This window comes from Lissotriton vulgaris, chromosome 8 (assembly GCF_964263255.1).
Source record: "Lissotriton vulgaris chromosome 8, aLisVul1.2, whole genome shotgun sequence".
Lineage (NCBI taxonomy): Eukaryota > Metazoa > Chordata > Amphibia > Caudata > Salamandridae > Lissotriton > Lissotriton vulgaris.
The window spans coordinates 1,577,388,384-1,577,406,397 of NC_141696.1; positions in this window are offsets into that span (position 1 = coordinate 1,577,388,384).

An 18,014-nucleotide genomic window follows, 5' to 3' on the forward strand; every position below is an offset into this window, starting at 1 on the left:
TGCTCTGGCCTCCCTCTCTCCACTGATCTCCCAGCCCTGCACGGCTTCCCTCTCTCCACTGATCTCTCAGCGCTGCTCTGCCTCCCTCTCTCCACTGATCTCCCAGCCCTACTCAGCGTCCCTCTCTCCACTGATCTCCCAGCCCTGCTCGGCCTCCCTCTCTCCACTGATCTCCCAGCCCTGCTCTGGCCTCCCTCTCTCCACTGATCTCCCAACCCAGCTCGGCCTCCCTCTCTCCACTGATCTCCCAGCCCTGCACAGCTTCCCTCTCTCCACTGATCTCCCAGCCCTGCTCTGGCCTCCCTCTCTCCACTGATTCCCAGCCCTGCTCAACCTTATCTCTCCACTGATCTCCCAGCCCTGCTAGGCCTCCCGCTCTCCACTTATCTCCCAGCCCTGCTCGGCCTCCCTCTCTCCACTGATATCCAAGCCCTACTCAACCTCCCTCTCTCCACTGATCTCTCAAACCTGCTCGACTTCCCTCTCTCCACTGATGTCCCAACCCGGCTCAGCCTCCCTCTCTACTGATCCCCCTGCTCGGTCTCCTTCACTTATCTCTCAACAGAGTGTGACATCCTCAGTCTAACTGACCACCCTGCTGGCCTCTCTCTCCACTGATCTCCCAGCCCTGCTCGGCCTCCCTCTCTCCACTGATCTCCCTGCCCTGCTCGGCTTCCCTACCTCCACTGATCTCTCAGCCCTGCTCGTCCTCCCTCTCTCCACTGATCTCCCAGCGCTGCTCGGCCTCCCTCTCTCCACTGATCTCCCAGCCCTGCTCGGCCTCCCTCTCTCTACTGATCTCTCAGGGCTGCTTGGCCTCCCTCTCTCCACTGATTTCCCAACCCTGCTCAGCCTCCCTCTCTACTTATCATCCTGCTCGGTCTCCCTCACTCCACTGATCTCCCAGCGCTGCTCGGCCTCCCTCTCTCCACTTATCTCTCAACAGAGTATTTCATCCTCAGTCTAACTGACCTCCATGTTCTGCCTCCCTCTTTCCACTGATTTCTCATTTTGTGAGACATCCTCAGTCTAACTGACCTCCCTGCTGGGCCTCCCTCTATCCACTGATCTCCCAGCGCTGCTCAGCCTCCGTCTCTCCACTGATCTCCCAGCCCTGCTTGGCCTCCCTCTCTCCACTGATCTCCCATGCTCGCACTCCCTCTCTCCACTGATCTCCCAATCCTGCTCGGCGTCCCACTCTCCAATGATCTCCCAGCCCTGCTCGGTCTCCCTCTCTCCACTGATCTCCCAGCTCTGCTCGGCCTCCCCCTATCCACTGATCTCCCAGCCCTGCTCAGCCTCCCTCTCTCCACTGATCCCCCAGCGCTGCTCGGCCTCCCTCTCTGCACAGATCTCCCAGCCCTGCTTGGCCTCCCTCTCTCCACTGATCTCCCAGCCCTGCTCAGCATCCCTCTCTACTGATCCCCCTGCTCGGTCTTTCTTACTCCACTGATCTCCCAGCGCTGCTCGGCCTCCCTCTCTCCACTGATCTCTCAGCCCTGCTCGACCTCCCTCTCTCCACTGATCTCCCAGCGTGCTCGGTCTCCCTCTCTCCACTGATCTCCCAGCCCTGCTCGGCCTCCACCTTTCCACTGATGTCTCTGCCCTGCTCAGCCTCCCTCTCTCCACTGATCTCCCAGCCCTGCTCGGCCTCTCTCTCTCCACTGACCTGCCAGCCCTGCTCAGGCTCCCTCTCTCCGCTGATCTCTCAGCAGTGGGAGACATCATCAGTCTGACTGACCTCTCTGCTCTGATGCAAACAAAGTGGTCCCAGATACTAGAACAAATGAACCAAAATTAAATAATATCTCAACTGGATTCAAGGAAAATATCACAACATTGTTTTTAATCACAACGTGTACAAAAATATTCAATAAAGCACTTCATAAAATGCCTCAAATATTTAGTCATAAGTAGTGCCCCTGACAGGATGGAAAGGGAGGGGTGGTGATGTGGACAGTGAGGGAACTATACACCTGATAAGGCAATGGTCAATTTGACCTGAATGAAAAATGTCTAATAGTCAATTAATACAGGCTAATGATCACAGTTCATAAATTAATCCAACAGGCTCATGCCTATCAAAACAAAACCACAAATGATAAATGGGGAAGAAGGCTGAGAATGGAAAAAGTGTTGACGTTTCGACCCAAGTTGATGCAGACGTAGGATAAAACCTTGCTAGAAGGTCTTCATCAGGACGGGGGTGTAGGAGGGGCAATAGATCTGTATAAGAAATTAATAATTTTAATATCAATTGTGGTCAAAATGATCCAAATTACTCATAAAAATTACATTGTTGATGATCAAAGGGGGAAACATAACATAGGGAATATGAGGAATACTTATAAGGTGGAACACATCAGGTTTAGTAGACTGCAGGTTAGACCAGAAGCATCAAATGAGAGTGGTGTCATTTCCAGGTTCTAGACAACCAACAACAAAGATACTACAATAGTAGTTTGCATTAGTAAATGTAGGGAAACATCACTTACAACGCAACTTTTACAACGACATACCATTACAACTGAACTTTTACAACGCAAAAACTTTTACAACGCATGTATTTACAACGCATGTTTTTACAACGCAGGTACCTTTACAACGCATACCATTACAACGTAAGTATTGGTAAGTATATAATTATATTTTAAGTGTTATATGTTTGGGGTAAAGGGGTATTTTTAGGGTTCAGGGTCAGTTTTGGGTTTTTGGGTAAAGGGGTATTTTTAGGGTTCAGGGTCAGTTTTTAGTTTTTGGGTAAAGGGGTATTTTTGGGGTTCAGGGTCAGTTTTTAGTTTTTTGGTAAAGGGGTATTTTTGGAGTTCAGGGTCAGTTTTTAGTTTTTGGGTAAAGGGGTATTTTTGGGGTTCAGGGTCAGTTTTTAGTTTTTGGGTAAAGGGGTATTTTTAGGGTTCAGGGTCAGTTTTTAGTTTTTGGGTAAAGGGGTATTTTTGGGGTTCAGGGTCAGTTTTTAGTTTTTCGGTAAAGGGGTATTTTTGGGGTTCAGGGTCAGTTTTTAGTTTTTGGGTAAAGGGGTATTTTTGGGGTTCAGGGTCAGTTTTTAGTTTTTTGGTAAAGGGGTATTTTTGGAGTTCAGGGTTCGTTTTTAGTTTTTGGGTAAAGCGGTATTTTTGGGGTTCAGGGTCAGTTTTTAGTTTTTGGGTAAAGGGGTATTTTTAGGGTTCAGGGTCAGTTTTTAGTTTTTGGGTAAAGGGGTATTTTTGGGGTTCAGGGTCAGTTTTTAGTTTTTGGGTAAAGGGGTATTTTTGGGGTTCAGGGTCAATTTTTTAGTTTTTGGGTAAAGGGGTATTTTTGGGGTTCAGGGTCAGTTTTTAGGTAAAGGGGTATTTTTGGTGTTCAGGGTCAGTTTTTAGTTTTTGGGTAAAGGGGTATTTTTGGGGTTCAGGGTCAGTTTTTAGTTTTTGGGTAAAGGGGTATTTTTGGGGTTCAGGGTCAGTTTTAGTTTTTGGGTAAAGGGTTTTTTTTGGGGTTCAGTGTCAGTTTTTAGTTTTTGGGTAAAGGGGTATTTTTGGGGTTCAGGGTCAGTTTTTAGTTTTTGGGTAAAGGGGTATTTTTGGGGTTCAGGGTCAGTTTTGGGTTTTTGGGTAAAGGGGTATTTTTGGGGTTGAGGGTCAGTTTTTGGTTTTTGGGGTACAGCGGTACAGGGTAAAAATAAATTAGAATTAAATTTAAATTAAATTAATTAAATGAAATGAAATTAAATTAAATTACATTAAATTATATTTTTTTCACTTAATTTACGATTATAAAATTAATATATATTTATCAATACTTATGTTGTAATGGTATGCGTTGTAAAGGTACCTGCGTTGTAAAAACATGCGTTGTAAATACATGCGTTGTAAAAGTTTTTGCGTTGTAAAAAATGCGATGTAAAAGCATGCGTTGTAATAACATGCGTTGTATCATCATATATCCGTAAATGTAGTATGGAACAAGAATTCGAAAAATACAAAAAAGTGTCCTGGTAAGGTGACATAAATAATGGACCCTCACAATTGGTTACAAACATGAGACCCAAATCTCATAACATTATATCAGAAGGAATACACATAAACTCACTGGGAATGGAGTCTCGCAGATTGAACAGCAACCAGATTTGTTGGGTGTGCACCGTTCAGTATATCTGAATATTTGATGGGTGGGCACCGTTCAATATATCTGTCGAGGAAACGGCTAGGTTGGTTATCAAAAAACCTATTGACGAGTCAAAAGTATGCGGCACATCAAATTAATTACCTCATTAGTAAAGAACGGTCGCATGATCCGTATAGAATCTGCAGTAAGGGTCTGGATTCTGCAAAAAGTGAATTATCAACAGTTAACCAACCATCGGATGGGAGCCTGATAGTGGTGGGCCCTGATTCAGAAAAAAGGGGCCTACCTGTTGTCAACAGTTAGGCCACTGGCCCAGGGGGGTGTGGAGTCAATATCTGTATATACGAAACTGCCGTAAGGTCAATCAGATTTCTAAAAGTGTTAAAATGGCAGAATCGTAAATAATCGCATACATGGTACCAGACATTAATATTGGTACTTAGACCACACTGCGCATACCTGAAAAAAGGAATTCCAGGGCTGTGACGGGGTCTGGTATGTGTAATTTAAGTTAGTAGAGAAGGAATTCTGTGGTTTCAAAGCGGCCGCATAGATCGGTCCGATTTCTGAAAACAATAAGATTACCGGCTTGTAAAAACTCACGTGGAAGCAGCCAGATAATGCAGCCAGACAATAATATTGGCACTTGGACCACACCGCACGTACCTGAGAAAAGGAATTCCAGGGCTTTGACGGGAGTCTGGTGTGTAAAATTCAAGTTCGGTGGTTACGAAACAGCCGCATAAATCGGTCCAATTTCTGAAAATATTCAAGGTACAGGCTTGTAAATACTCGCGTACATGCAGCCAGCTAATTATATAGCTACTTATCGCCAAATCGCAGTGCGCATACCTGGCAGGAGTAATCAAGAGGCTTTCATGGGCTCAGCCTTCCTCTCTACTGATCCCCCTGCTCGGTCTTTCTTACTCCACTGATCTCCCAGCGCTGCTCGGCCTCTCTCTCTCCACTGACCTGCCAGCCCTGCTCAGGCTCCCTCTCTCCACTGATCTCTCAGCAGTGGGAGACATCACCAGTCTGACTGACCTCTCTGCTCATCCTCCCTCTCTCCACTGATCTCTCAGCAGTGTGAGACATCCTCAGTCTAACTGACCTCCCTGCTTGGCCTCCCTCTCTCCACTGGCCTCCCTACCCTGCTCGGCCTCCCTCTCTCACTGATCTCCTAGCCCTGCTCGGCCTCCATCTCTTCACTGATCTCCCAGCCCTGCTCGGCCTCCCTCTCTCCACTGATCTCCCAGCCCTGCTCGGCCTCTCTCTCTCCACTGATCTCCCAGCCCTTCTCTGGTCTCCCTCTCTCCACTGATCTCCCAGTCCTGCTCGGCTTCCCTCTCTCCACATTTCTCTCAGCAGTGTGAGACAAATCCAGTCTAACTGACTTGCCTGCTGGGCCTCCCTCTCTCTACTGACCTCCCTGCCCTGCTCAGCCTCCCTCTCTCCACTGATTTCCTAGCGCTGCTTGGCCTCCCTTGCTCTACTGATTTCCAAGCCCTTCTCGGCCTCCCTCTTTCCACTGATCTCCCAGCCCTGCTCATCCCCTTCTTTCCACTGATCTCCCAGCCCTGCTCAGTCTCCCTCTCTCCACTGATCTCCCAGCCCTGCTCGGCCTCCCTCTCTCCACTGATCTCCTAGCCCTGCTCTGTCTTCCTCTCTCCACTGATCTCCCAGCCCTGCTCAACCTTACTCTCTCCACTGATCTCCCAGCCCTGCTAGGCCTCCCACTCTCCACTTATCTCCCAGCCCTGCTCGGCCTCCCTCTCTCCACTGATCTCCCAGCCCTGCTCAACCTCCCTCTCTCCACTGATCTCCCAGCCCTGCTCAACCTCCCTTTCTCCACTGATCTCTCAGACCTGCTCGGCTTCCCTCTGGCCACTGATCTCCCAACCCTGCTTAGCCTCCCTCTCTACTGATCCCCCTGCTCGGTCTCCTTCACTCCACTGATCACCCAGCGCTGCTCGGCCTCCCTCTCTCCACTGATCTTCCAGCCCTGCTCGGCCTCCCTCTTTCCACTTGTTGGACTTGGCCCTTCTGGCAGGTTCACCCCTAAACTTTTTGCTTTTAATGGTGACCTGGTGATGGTGATTTTTGGGTTCTGCCCACTTTCACTGTGTCCCAGTGGAAAGTGCGTGCGCACTCTGAGTGCGTGGAGTAAAGTTGGCCTGCCCTCCCATAGGAATGCATGGGGAATGTATGTGTCCCTGGTTGTTCCTGATGCGTGAGGTGTACAGGCTTGAGTCTGGTATGTGCAGACTCGTGTGATTGAATGCTGCGAAATTATGTATGCGGCGTGTATGTGTCTAGTGTGGAAGTGCCACTTCTAGACATGGCTGTGCATGTGCTGTAAAGGTGCTGGCATGTGATTGGCTGGAGCTGGCTGGGATGCCAGGCTCCGTGAGTCTGGATGGGTCTGCCCGGTGGTGAGTGTGGAGATCTGCATGCTGATGGCTGGGGAGGAGTGCACCTGGGTCCTGAATAGGGCTGGGCTTTCCCCACACAATGCTAGATCCACCCCCTGTGGTGCGTCTAACAACCCTAGCCCTGCCAGTTAATAGAGTGAGGGGCTGAGCACATCAAGAGTGCTCACAAACCAGCTGCAACTAGTTTTTCCCCTCACCCTGAGCAAAGACAAAGGGATTTGCTGTATAAAAAGGGACTGTGTCCCCTTACAAAATGTTCTTGTTCTGACACTTGAATCTGCCAGGGGCATGCTGCTGCTGGGGCCCAGGGGAAGGCTTGCCTCCCTGGGCCCTGCCCAGCCCCTAAACACCTGATGGACTTTTCCTGATCCTGGGAAACCTTGGATGTTATTTACTTTGGCCCTGGGAGGGCTGCCTCTCTTTAAAAGCACCTGGCTCCTTTGGCAGCATGGGAGCGCTGTGCTGCCTTTCTTTTGAATTCCCCCACTAGTCTCTGCAGCAGGCGAGGGGTTAATTGGCGTCAGGTCTGCTCTCCCAGCTCGTGGGCGTGAGGAGACTGGGGAGGCTCGTGCCCTGATTGCCGCCGTCGTGATGGCGTTGTTGGTGCTACTTATGGGGCTATTTCCTTGCAGGTGCCACCCTGCCTATGCCCGTATTTTCATTTGATTTATTCATGGGTGCCACCCCGTTTATTTTTAAATGCCTCGAGTGTGCAGGAACCTACTCTGCGACTTTGTCCGCCTTCCAGGGTGCCCACCCCTCATTTACCGATCCTAAGAATCACTGCCGCGGCCCTCTCGTGCCGCAAACCGGAAGTCAGGCGGCCGGGCGCCTGGAGCGAGGCGGGACTTCCGCTTGCTTCAGGAAGTCCCGCCCGCCGCCGCGCCGCGATTGGCTGCCTGCCTGGCTGAGGAGAGGAAGAGAAGCTGGCCAAGTCCCGGCCTCCCGCGGCCCGGGGCTCCCATGAAGTAGGGAGAGCCCCGGGGCCGCCAGTGGAGAGGGTCCCGCCGATGCCCAACAAGCGAGAAGAGCCCCGGCACCGAAAGGAGACCCGCAAGTCCCCCCGAGTCCCGGTGAGTGAAGGAGGTGGGCGGGAGACCTGGTCGGTGCTTGTCCCCTGCAGAGCCCCAGTGAAGGGGGCCCTATGTTGTTGGTGCCTTCAAGGCACAGTGCACCCCTCCTCAAGCACTGAGCGGCCCCCGATGGCAGCGGGCCGCTCCCACATTTTGGGCATCAGTATTTAGAGCCTCGAGGGCCCCGTGGCTCCTACGATGGGGACATTGATTTCTTTAAGGAGCCAGAGGGCTCCCCGGCACGCAATTATGTCAGAGCCTAGAGGGCTCCAACCTTTTGGGGGCACAGTAGTCCCTAGAGCCTTGAGGGCTCCAAAATACGTAATAGGTATCTCTAGAGCCAGAGGGCTCCACCATCCTGCGCATTCTTGTTTCTTTCAGAGCCTAGAGGGCTCCAAACTTTGCACAGTTTCGCTCCTATGGGCCAGTGAGGGCCCCTGTCGCAGTTTTGTCCCAGCTGCCCAGCAATTAGTGGGCAGCAGCACCGTTTAGGTCTTTCTTTCCTAGGGACATGTTCTTTTGGACTTAGGAGTGAGTCGCACTCCTTCCTCCCTACCCTGCCCTTCCCCAGCTGCGCAGCACTTAGTGCCAGCTGCAGCGTTTAGGCCCTGTTCTGTCCCTGTCCTCAGCTGCCCAGCAAGTAGTGGGCAGCTACTACATTTCAGTTTTGGCGCAGTGGCGCAACCTGGACTTTGATGTAAGTTCTGTGCTAATGTGAATTCTGCGAATTGTTATTTGCTGCACCTCTGAATGTGTTTTAGATGCGTCATGTGCTTTGTTCCTTACACCTATGAATGTGTTTATGCATCATGTGTTCTCCTGTGCTGCACCTCTGAATGTGTTTTAGATGCGTCATGTGCTTTGTTCGTTACACCTCAGAATGTGTTGTTTATGCATCATGTGTTCTCCTGTGCTGCATCTCTGCATGTGTTTTAGATGCGTCATGTGCCTTGTTCCTTGCACCACTGAATGTGTTTTGATGCGTCATGTGCCTTGTTCCTTACACCGCTGAATGTATGTTTATACATCATATGTCTTCCCTACACCTCTGAAAGTTCTAGGCCTACAAGTATTGTATTCTAAGGTCTAAAAAGTGCTATTTCTTTACCAAGTGCTTATTCCTGACAGTGGCCCGTGTGGCCCTGTCCTGTGTACATATAATCCCTTGTAAATATTGCCCATGCCAGTTGGCACAATGTAAAACCTGTGATTATGACTCTAATGTGTTTTGCAATACAAAGGCTATTTTTACATATACCGTGTGTGGAGTTCCTTTTGTGGGGGGCCTTGGATGTTGTTGCCGGTGGGTGCGTGCGCAAATGCTTTACACATCGCCTCCGAGATAAGCCTGACTGCTCGTGCCAAGCTACCAAGAGGGTGAGCAGAGGTGTTCTTGGCGGGTGACTTCCTTACCCTACCTTAGGAATGGTGATTTCTGCCTGGCTTTGGTGCAAGCCCTAGCCAACCAGAAATCCCATTTCTAACACCACTGATCTACCAGCCCTGCACGGCTTCCATCCCTCCACTGACCTCCCTGCCCTGCTCGGTCTCCCTCTCTCCACTGATCTCCCAGCCCTGCTCGGCCTCCCTCTCTCCACTGGCCTCCCTACCCTGCTCGGCCTCCCTCTCTCCACTGATCTCCCAGCCCTGCTCGGCCTCCTTCTCTCCATTGATCTCTAAGCCCAGCTCGGCTTCCTTACCTCCACTGATCTCTCAGCCCTGCTCGGTCTCCCTCTTGTAGTGTAGTTCCTGTATTCCCAATAGGCTCTGCGCATTGGAATAACATATCCTATTGAATTGATGTAGGACTTAGGTCGACTGGGTCTCTATCAAATATATTAAACTTAATAGTGAGTGCCAGCCAGCTCAGAGGTCACTAGAAACTTTCTCAAATAAACAAGAAGGGATTCATTTCTGACAACCGCATAAACATGACAACTTTGTTCCCAAGAATAAGAAATTAATCTTCAGAGTTGTGGAAACAATAGATAGATATTTCACTCAGTCAATCGCGCATGCTTCGTTTCACCAGAGGTGCAGAGAAATAGAGAGACGGGCGTTTTCAATAAAAAGTATTTATTGAACAGTATTCTTTCTCATGCAGAAGAAATGAACTGCTACAATCGTAATACTGGCTTTGAAGTATAATACGTACAGCAAGAAGAGTATAATAAAATAATATTGTTAAAGCATGGTACGGTTTCTAATCCATAAAATACATACATAAATAAATAAAGACTAAAAGTACTCAACTGGTGCCTCTAAAATATGCCTACCATAATGTACCTAACCTAAGTCTAGCACGAGGGAAGAAATAAGTCTGGTGTAGCATAGGTTTAGTATTCTTTGCCAAGAATCTATCCAAGATTTCTCTTAAGGTCTAATCAGCTCCGTACCTTGGTTTAGAATGAAGGCGGTCTGGTATCTCTCTGTCTCGGGACTCCATTTCCCAACACCCTGCAAGGGGAGCTTGAAAACACTGGAGCTGGATTTCTCGGCAGGAGAAAAGACAGCGTCTCTCTCAGTGCGTCTGCTGGAGGGTCGGCTTCCTTCAGCACTTGCTGTAGGGAGCTGCGTCGGGCAAGTAGATAGTCAAACTGCTCCAAACCACTGTGTGTTTGCTAGGGCAAGTGTGGGCATAATTATACCTTGAAGGTGCTGAGTTTGACGTAAAGTTGGACATAATAACGTCATCAAAGAATGGCAGTTCTTTGAAAACTCCATGAGTTCTTGGATAAATCAATATTCAAGCAGGGGGAAGTCCCTAACTGCTGAAGCCGAGTTTTCCAAGAAATCGATGTGCGGCTTTTCGGAACTAGTGGAAGTATTCATGCCTGTATTTGGACTGCATGGGCTATGTCTAAATATGGTTATGATTTCTATGCCTTTAAAAGGGCAAGGTGATTTGTACCTATATAAGGGCATGAATCGGGAAAATTACACTAAGGTCCTAAAATGTTATACAACACCCACTCCAATGTATTATGTTGTACATTACTAAATTCTAAGCATCTAAAACATATCTAAAGCATGTGTTTTTCAATCCCACCCAAAATACACAAAAAATGCATTTTAAAATGGTTGCACACGAAAAATGAGCATTTGTGCTGTATGCATTTGAAAGCAATGATTTCATTTTAAGCATATAGTATGATATTGGCAATGCTAACTGAATGAATCATTAAAATTACATTGATGAAATGGCTCTTTAAATACAGAATAAAAAGGTCGAGACCATCCCATAGCAGAATATATAAACTGTTTTGGTTGTGGACAAGGTCAAATATTGTCTCTAGGAAGTATTCAAAGAATTCTTGATCTCTAAGAATAGTTCTACTTTAGGCAGATTACTTTGTGCCAAAAATAAAAAGTTCAATTTTGGAAAAAAGTCAAATCAAATCGTAGAAATTAGAAGTGTTGTTTTGAAAAGCCAAGGTCGAATTCAGAGTTCATAGAACGCTGTTTGCTAATTTCAAAAGTTATTCTCATTGTCAGGAGAAAACATCAAATCTTCTAAGCTGGCAAAGATATCGTCTACCACAGTAGGTGAAAGTTGTACTACTTCATTAAGTAGATCAATCGTACACAGATGAGAAGCATCGCCGTCAGCGTCAGCCGAATTAGCAATGTTCGCAGTAGATGGTACCTGTGTCCCTGTCAAACCACGTATCTCACCGTCAGCAGTTTGCGTCTGTGAGACCTCAATGAATGCCGTCATCAGGATTGGTAGCCGCTGGGGACAACACGATGCACGAGCCATTACCGAACCAAGCAAAGTATCAATATCTGTTGGCAGATGTCCAGCACACATTCTTCTCCACATAGTAGGCATCTTAGAACAGGTAAGATGCAATCTTGCCAGATTGGTCTGAATGATCGGAACCATGTGGTATTCAGATCTCTTAAACGAGCCAAGCCAAAAATGTGTATCATGCGCTCACGACACCTCATTGCTAGAAAAGTGTTCTCTGTGGTAATCTGGGCGTTGTTGGTGAGTTGGCTTGCCATATCGGAGCAGAAGGAACAAAAATAGTATCCCTGCCACGAGTCCCAAAATGAGAGGCAGTCAGCCAAACACAGAGTGTACAAAGTTTGGAAATATGCCGAGGACCGCTTCAAAGTGTGCTAACAGTCCCGAAAAAATTGTCTTAAATACATGTACAATACCACGGGTATCAGACATGGTTAAGATACGACCTAACATTTCTACGAAATGTATAAAGCAGTTTGTTGATAATAGGGCATGTATCTCTGCACAGGACCTTGCAACTTGCAGATCATATGTCTCTTTGGACGAGGTCAGTGGCACAGTTTTTTGTAAAAAAATGGCTTTCATTCTGCTTAAAGTATCAATTTGTATAGAAGAGATGTTCAGTGAAGGCCATAATGACGACTCCCCGTCTGCCTTAGTTTTAGGAAACAATACTTGCATACAACAAGTGACCCTGGCTGACACAGTTACGAGATAGGGTATTCCTGGCATCATTCCACAACAGCTGTGATCATTCATTATTATGTAGATCCCATTGGAAAGCTGCCTAAAAATTGGATCTATCACTGCTGCTGAAGAACCTTGCAGGTGGCAGGATAAGTTGGTCGAAGACCCATCACAGGCTCCGTGTAAATTAATACCCTGACATAAAAGTGTACTGCTTAGTGCGCTTTTGCAACTTTTACCACTAAGAAATACCTCCTTTTCCCCACTCCAACATTTGTGTGAGTATGGTAAATCCCAGGTCGACTTAATGTATTCTTTACCCAACCTTTCATACAGGCCCGCTGGTATGTGTTTCAAGCAATACTGAAATTGGAAAATCGTCACAGGCAAGCTAATGGTGCCATGTATTATCCATTCTATCGCTGGTTTCTCAGAAACGGTCAATGGTAATCTTTCCAGTTTTTCTATGCTCAGCCCCGTATAGTCTGCTCCCCTCTGTGCCAAAGAGATTTGTTTATCTGTAAGGTTAAATCCAGAAAACAATGACGTGATGTTGATGAGACACCAAGGCATATAGCCTGAACAAAGATTTTGTAACGTCCAGCCTAGCAGCATTATAGAACGCAATTGAGACTGTCCATCAGGGCCGGACTGACAATGCCGGGCACCGGGCAATCCCTCGGTAGGCGGCCAGGGTTGGGGGCCGGTTTTTTGGCCGGGGGCCGGTTTTCTTGCTGGGGCCGATTTTTGGTCTGGCCGCGCGTCACCGTCAAGTTCGAATTAAAAATCGGAGAAGTTCCCTAAGAGTAATCAGTCACTACTCTGCGTCTTTCCTCGCTCCGTGAGGGGGTAAAAAAAGCACAACTATCATGGAGTGGCTTCTCTCCTGCAAAAATCCATAAATAATGGAACTGTGCACCATTCAATAGGGGGAGGGTCTCTGCTGCCGCGCTGGTGGTGACATGCGCATAGTGGCTCCAGTAATAAAACGTGCGCGTGCGTGACCCGTTGAGTACAGGTTGAGAGGAGCATTCCAAACTGTCTAAGACAAGTCTTTTTATTTATTTCTATAAGTCGCAGAGAGGCTCCCCGTAATTCAATTATTGATAGTCCCCCTGCTGCCGCCCGCCGCCTGCAGGTCGGACTGCAATTTCAATACTGCCGGCCCGGGCCAGAGGAAGTCGGAGAGAGCAGTGAGTGAGCCCTGTTGAACTTGAAGGTGGCCGACCAGGGCATTGCAGTTTTACAGAAGCCTTGTGCCGGAGTTTCAGGGTTGCCGTGCTGTGTGTCACCATCGACTGTGAGTGGCGAGCGTGAGCGTCTCTTGGTGGCAGCATGCATGCATGGGCAGTGACACTGACCGGCTCCGCAATTTCGCTGTGTTGCAACCGTGTGTGACAGAGGTACTTTGAACTACTATCTCTGCCTGATGACAAAACACTGATTCTGACGACTGCAGGCACGACATCCTCTGCACAGCATACTATGAAGTCTCTTGACTCCACAGGTGTTTGTAATCTTTTGTGGCCTGACGGAGCCCATATAAACACACTGATGCTGTCTGAAAAGTTAGGAGGAGAGCGAGTGATGGATATCGCTAGTGAATTCCACTTGAGGCCCCAGGGTGAGTATAAGGGGTCATTTTCCATTTGCGATAAAAAATAACTGCTCAGACATTGGCATACGTCATTCTCTACTAGCATTGAAGCAACGTCATGCACGGAGGCGAAACCATTGCACAAGAGGGGGTCTCATTTTTTAATGGTATCCAGTGACTTAAAAGTCCATTATCACTGTGACAAGGCAATACAAATGGCAAGGGTGTGTGGGACGCAAGCGAGGAAGTTCGAAAAGTGTGAAAATGAAATTGTGATACTATTAAATACAGGCTGCATTTATAGTGGAGTACGTCTTGAAACAGCCAGAGCACGTGACTCACTCGATTCATACTGCTTTAGTTCAGGCGTTCTTTAAGAATAACAGGCCTATCTGGCTACCTGGGGCTCTCAGATGAGCCAGTTTGAAAGAGCCAGTGAATGAGTCAGTTTTTTTGCCCTGTGGACTGTGACAGGATAAACAACACATACACGGTCCACACACTGACCCTTTTAAGGCAGTAGCAGAGTGCTCGACAAGCTAGTTCAAACACCATAAGCTTTGCACTAATTTTTAGTAATAGATTTTATTCACATTTTCTCTCTGATGGGTAACATTCTTTGTCATGTGTATTTATCATTTTCATATTAACAAAACTGTTGACACCTGTGTGAGTACGAATGCTTTCGAGCAATTTAGTAAATTTGTATAATTAATAAAAACTCAGGAGGACACCTCCTCTCTCCTACTCGGTATTTAATTCTTTTATCGTGCCTTCTACTTGTACTTATTTTCCTCCTTTCAGTTCTTTACAGCCACCTTCTCCTACTTTTTTGCCTTCAGTGACATGGGCCACCTGGCATTTAAAAGGCACTCCATTTTACAAAACAGTTTTGTTGTAAAAATACCAGAGATGCTGGCTGAGGTGACCTCTTTTAATACACTAGAATATGTTTGGTAATTAGGTTAGGGTACATACGACACAAGGTCATATACATTCGTTATTACAGTGATGAGGATGATTTGAGGAAACAGCCCTAGGGTTTACAGGCCCAGCATGTCAGTAAGAAAAGACAGGGATAGGATGTTATCTATTTTAACGTCAAGTACATGTTTTAAAAAGAATTATATAACTACATGAGTGATGATCAGGGCTGGACTGGCAATGGCAGTGGCAGCCCTTTGGTTCCTCCTGCCACGGCCCATGGGCCGCCACCCCAGCAGTGCATGATCTCAGGTCAGATTCTGTATAAATGGGTTTTCTTTTCGTCAGGTGTTGTTCGTGTGTGTGTCCGTCTCTAGGCAGGGCCAGGCCAGCTGCAATGTTCCGAGCCATCAGGCAGGATATGTGTGCTGCTCCCTTTGGTGGCGCTGTGCTGCTTGACTCTTAGGGGCTGTAACTGGGTTGAAGGTTGGAGTCAGCAAGTCTGCTTAAAATATGTTTTTCAGAACAAGCCCCAACTTGGAACATGTGCTGAAAAATATATTTTAAGCAGACAACAGGACTTTCTAGTGTTTTTTATTGTATTTATTTTTTTATACAAGTGAGTCCTTTTGTTTTGTTTTCCACTGGCCACTGGTGTTGTTGCCACTGGCACTTGCCACTTAGGCTAATGTGTAAATTTCTAGGAGCCCTCTGTGCGTTCCCTTGACGCTGGCTCAGTTGGTTCGTGACCTCCTATATTTTTTTTAATTGTCTGGATTTCAGTCCGGATTTCACAAGAAAGGAGTTTGCACTGCTAAAATGCGCACACTTGTGTGTTCAGTAGATGGTTCACTTCTAAAAGATGCAATCGGGCCACAGTGACGGTATGGTAGCTGCAGTTCCCAGTGTGCAATCTGACAGAAGTTTTAGAAAGAGACTTGCTGTTTCCTAATACCCAATTCTTGTGTTCTATGATGTTTCGTTTTTAATGTCTAAGGAACAGATTGTCCAGCTGAATAGTATTCGTGTTTTTTGGCCTCAGAAAGCTGAAAAGGCTGGGTATGCCTTGCATCGAATGCAATCTGTAACAAATTAGCTGCACAGAGTTTTCCACAGAAGGCACAGTGTAAGGCAAATTACATCACCAATCCTCTGAAGACATCACAGAGTTGATCTCTGATCCCAGCCCAAGCCCTTCAACAGCCTCCTAGTCCTACTTGCTCCTAAGGGCCCAGGGACAGCAAGGGCAAGATGTGGAAGCTAGAACTGCTACCTCACACGGTGTGAACGTGTGTCGCACTATGGGCTCCCTTCGCATGGTCACCCTGGGAAGAGCTGTTATCATAGTGCTAGACAAGGTGAGCTGGAAACCCTTGCACAGAGCAGCCTTCCAGCTTGTGTGTGGAGGCTTTGCATTGCTGATGTCCATAAAGGGGGTTGCAAGCAGCCTCCCTAGGAAATTATTGGTAGCCTCTGAAGCTTTTGCTAGAGTTTTAGAGGAGAGAGAGGTGTGGCTCTCAGGCTATTTGCTAGCCATACCTCTCCTTGTTTATGCCCCTCCTCCTCCACTCTCATATAGTAAAACGTTTTAAAAGTCGTCAGGTATGGGGCACTTCACACACTAATAAGCCCTTTAAAACCCTCCTTAGTTTCTATTTCTGCTCCTGCCTTCTTCATTACACCTGGTGCAGGGGTAGAAACCAACAAGGGTAGTGCCACACCACGAGTACCCAAGGGTAAGCCAGTGGTGGGAACTGCTACTCCTGGCCAGTGACCACCCCTAAGTTTCATTCTTACCAGCCAGAGTATCTAAGATAAGGTACTTATATTACTTCACCTAAAAATGTATGGTGGAGATCAGCATTTACTATATAATCAGCAATGACACCATTCAAATCATTGTGTTTTGTACTAAAATACCAAGCTCATAACAGCAAATCTCCCAGTGGCTGCCATGCAGCAAATGAACCCGAGTTCTGAATAGTGTTTAATTACCACCACTAAATTTAAGATTTAATAATACTGTGCTCACAAAGTTAATTGGCATAAATCTTAATTAAGTGACTTGAGCCTTAGGCATATGTTCTGCATGTAAATTTCATGAAGTTACTTTGTTGGCTTATCTGCCAAAAATGCAATTGAAGATGTGAAAGGAGATGTATTATAAACAGTTAAGGCTCTCTGTTAAAATAAAGGCAGGAAGGCGTGGAATTGCAAGTGAACATTGTCAGAGCCTTTCTCGCACAGCCTTTGGGTACTAAGGCATTGTAGCACACAGTGCATAGAAGAAAAACAACTGGGAGTCAGATGAGGAACAAATTGTGCTGCAGTGACAAGGCACCGTGACTTAAGAAGGATGGGTGGTTCTGGAGAACAATGGCACGTGGATATGATTTTGAATACATGGCATATGGTTATAGACTTAATATTCAAACTGAGAATGTTGCCAATTTTGTACATATTCTTTCCGGCTGCCAATTTAAAGTTGTATGGAGAAGGCAGCTTTACATTAACCATCAAAAACACTACATCTATTATTACAAAGGGGAGTAGGTCAGGTTTATGTATGGTTCAAGTAAGAGGGTAGAACTGAAGAATGTCTATGGGTATATATGACTGGGTGGGTAACCGGATGTTGTTTAAGGTCATCTACTATTTGCTGTGCTTTGAAAGTTGATACAATTTGAATATGTAATGAAAAATGTGCTGCAAAATTCACTATTTTGGTCTGTCGTTTTCCAAAATTTTCTTGGGGGGTAAACACCCCCCCCCAAATCCTCCTAGTAGCGTTCGGCCTCACTCGCTATGCTCGCTCGCTAGTGCCGGACGGGGGCTGGTCTGGCAAAATTTGCCAGGGCTGCTTTCAGTTCCCAGTCCGGCCTGCTGTCCATGTTGTAACATGAGCAAGTCCTGTTCCATTATGTCTATGGCAGAGGATACAATACTGTCCAAAGAATAAATTCTGGATGGCAGAGTCGTTAACCCATTGTCAACTACAGAGAGTGCTTTCTCTAAATTAATACGACCAATTTCTCGTATTCGTTCTGCAGTTTCCATTTGTGTGATTTTTCATGCTTCATTATAAGCAGCGTATATACCGGCGTACATGAAACATTTATGACTTGGTTTACGAGGCCCTAGTAAGAAGTCCCTCAAATCAACGCCATCTTTAAATAAAGGTAAGTATTGTTTTATATCTGGTAGTGTGGATTTTTGTAGCTGTTGGACTTAGCCCTTCTGGCAGGTTCACCCCTGAACTTTTTGCCTTTTAATGTTACATAATTATAGTGATTTCTGGTCTTTGCGCACTTTGACACTGTGTCCCAGTGTAAAATGCGTGCGCTCTCTGAGTGCGTGTGTGAGATTGTCCTGCCCTCCCATAGGAATGCATGGGGAATATTTGTGTCCATGGTAGTTCCTGATGTGTG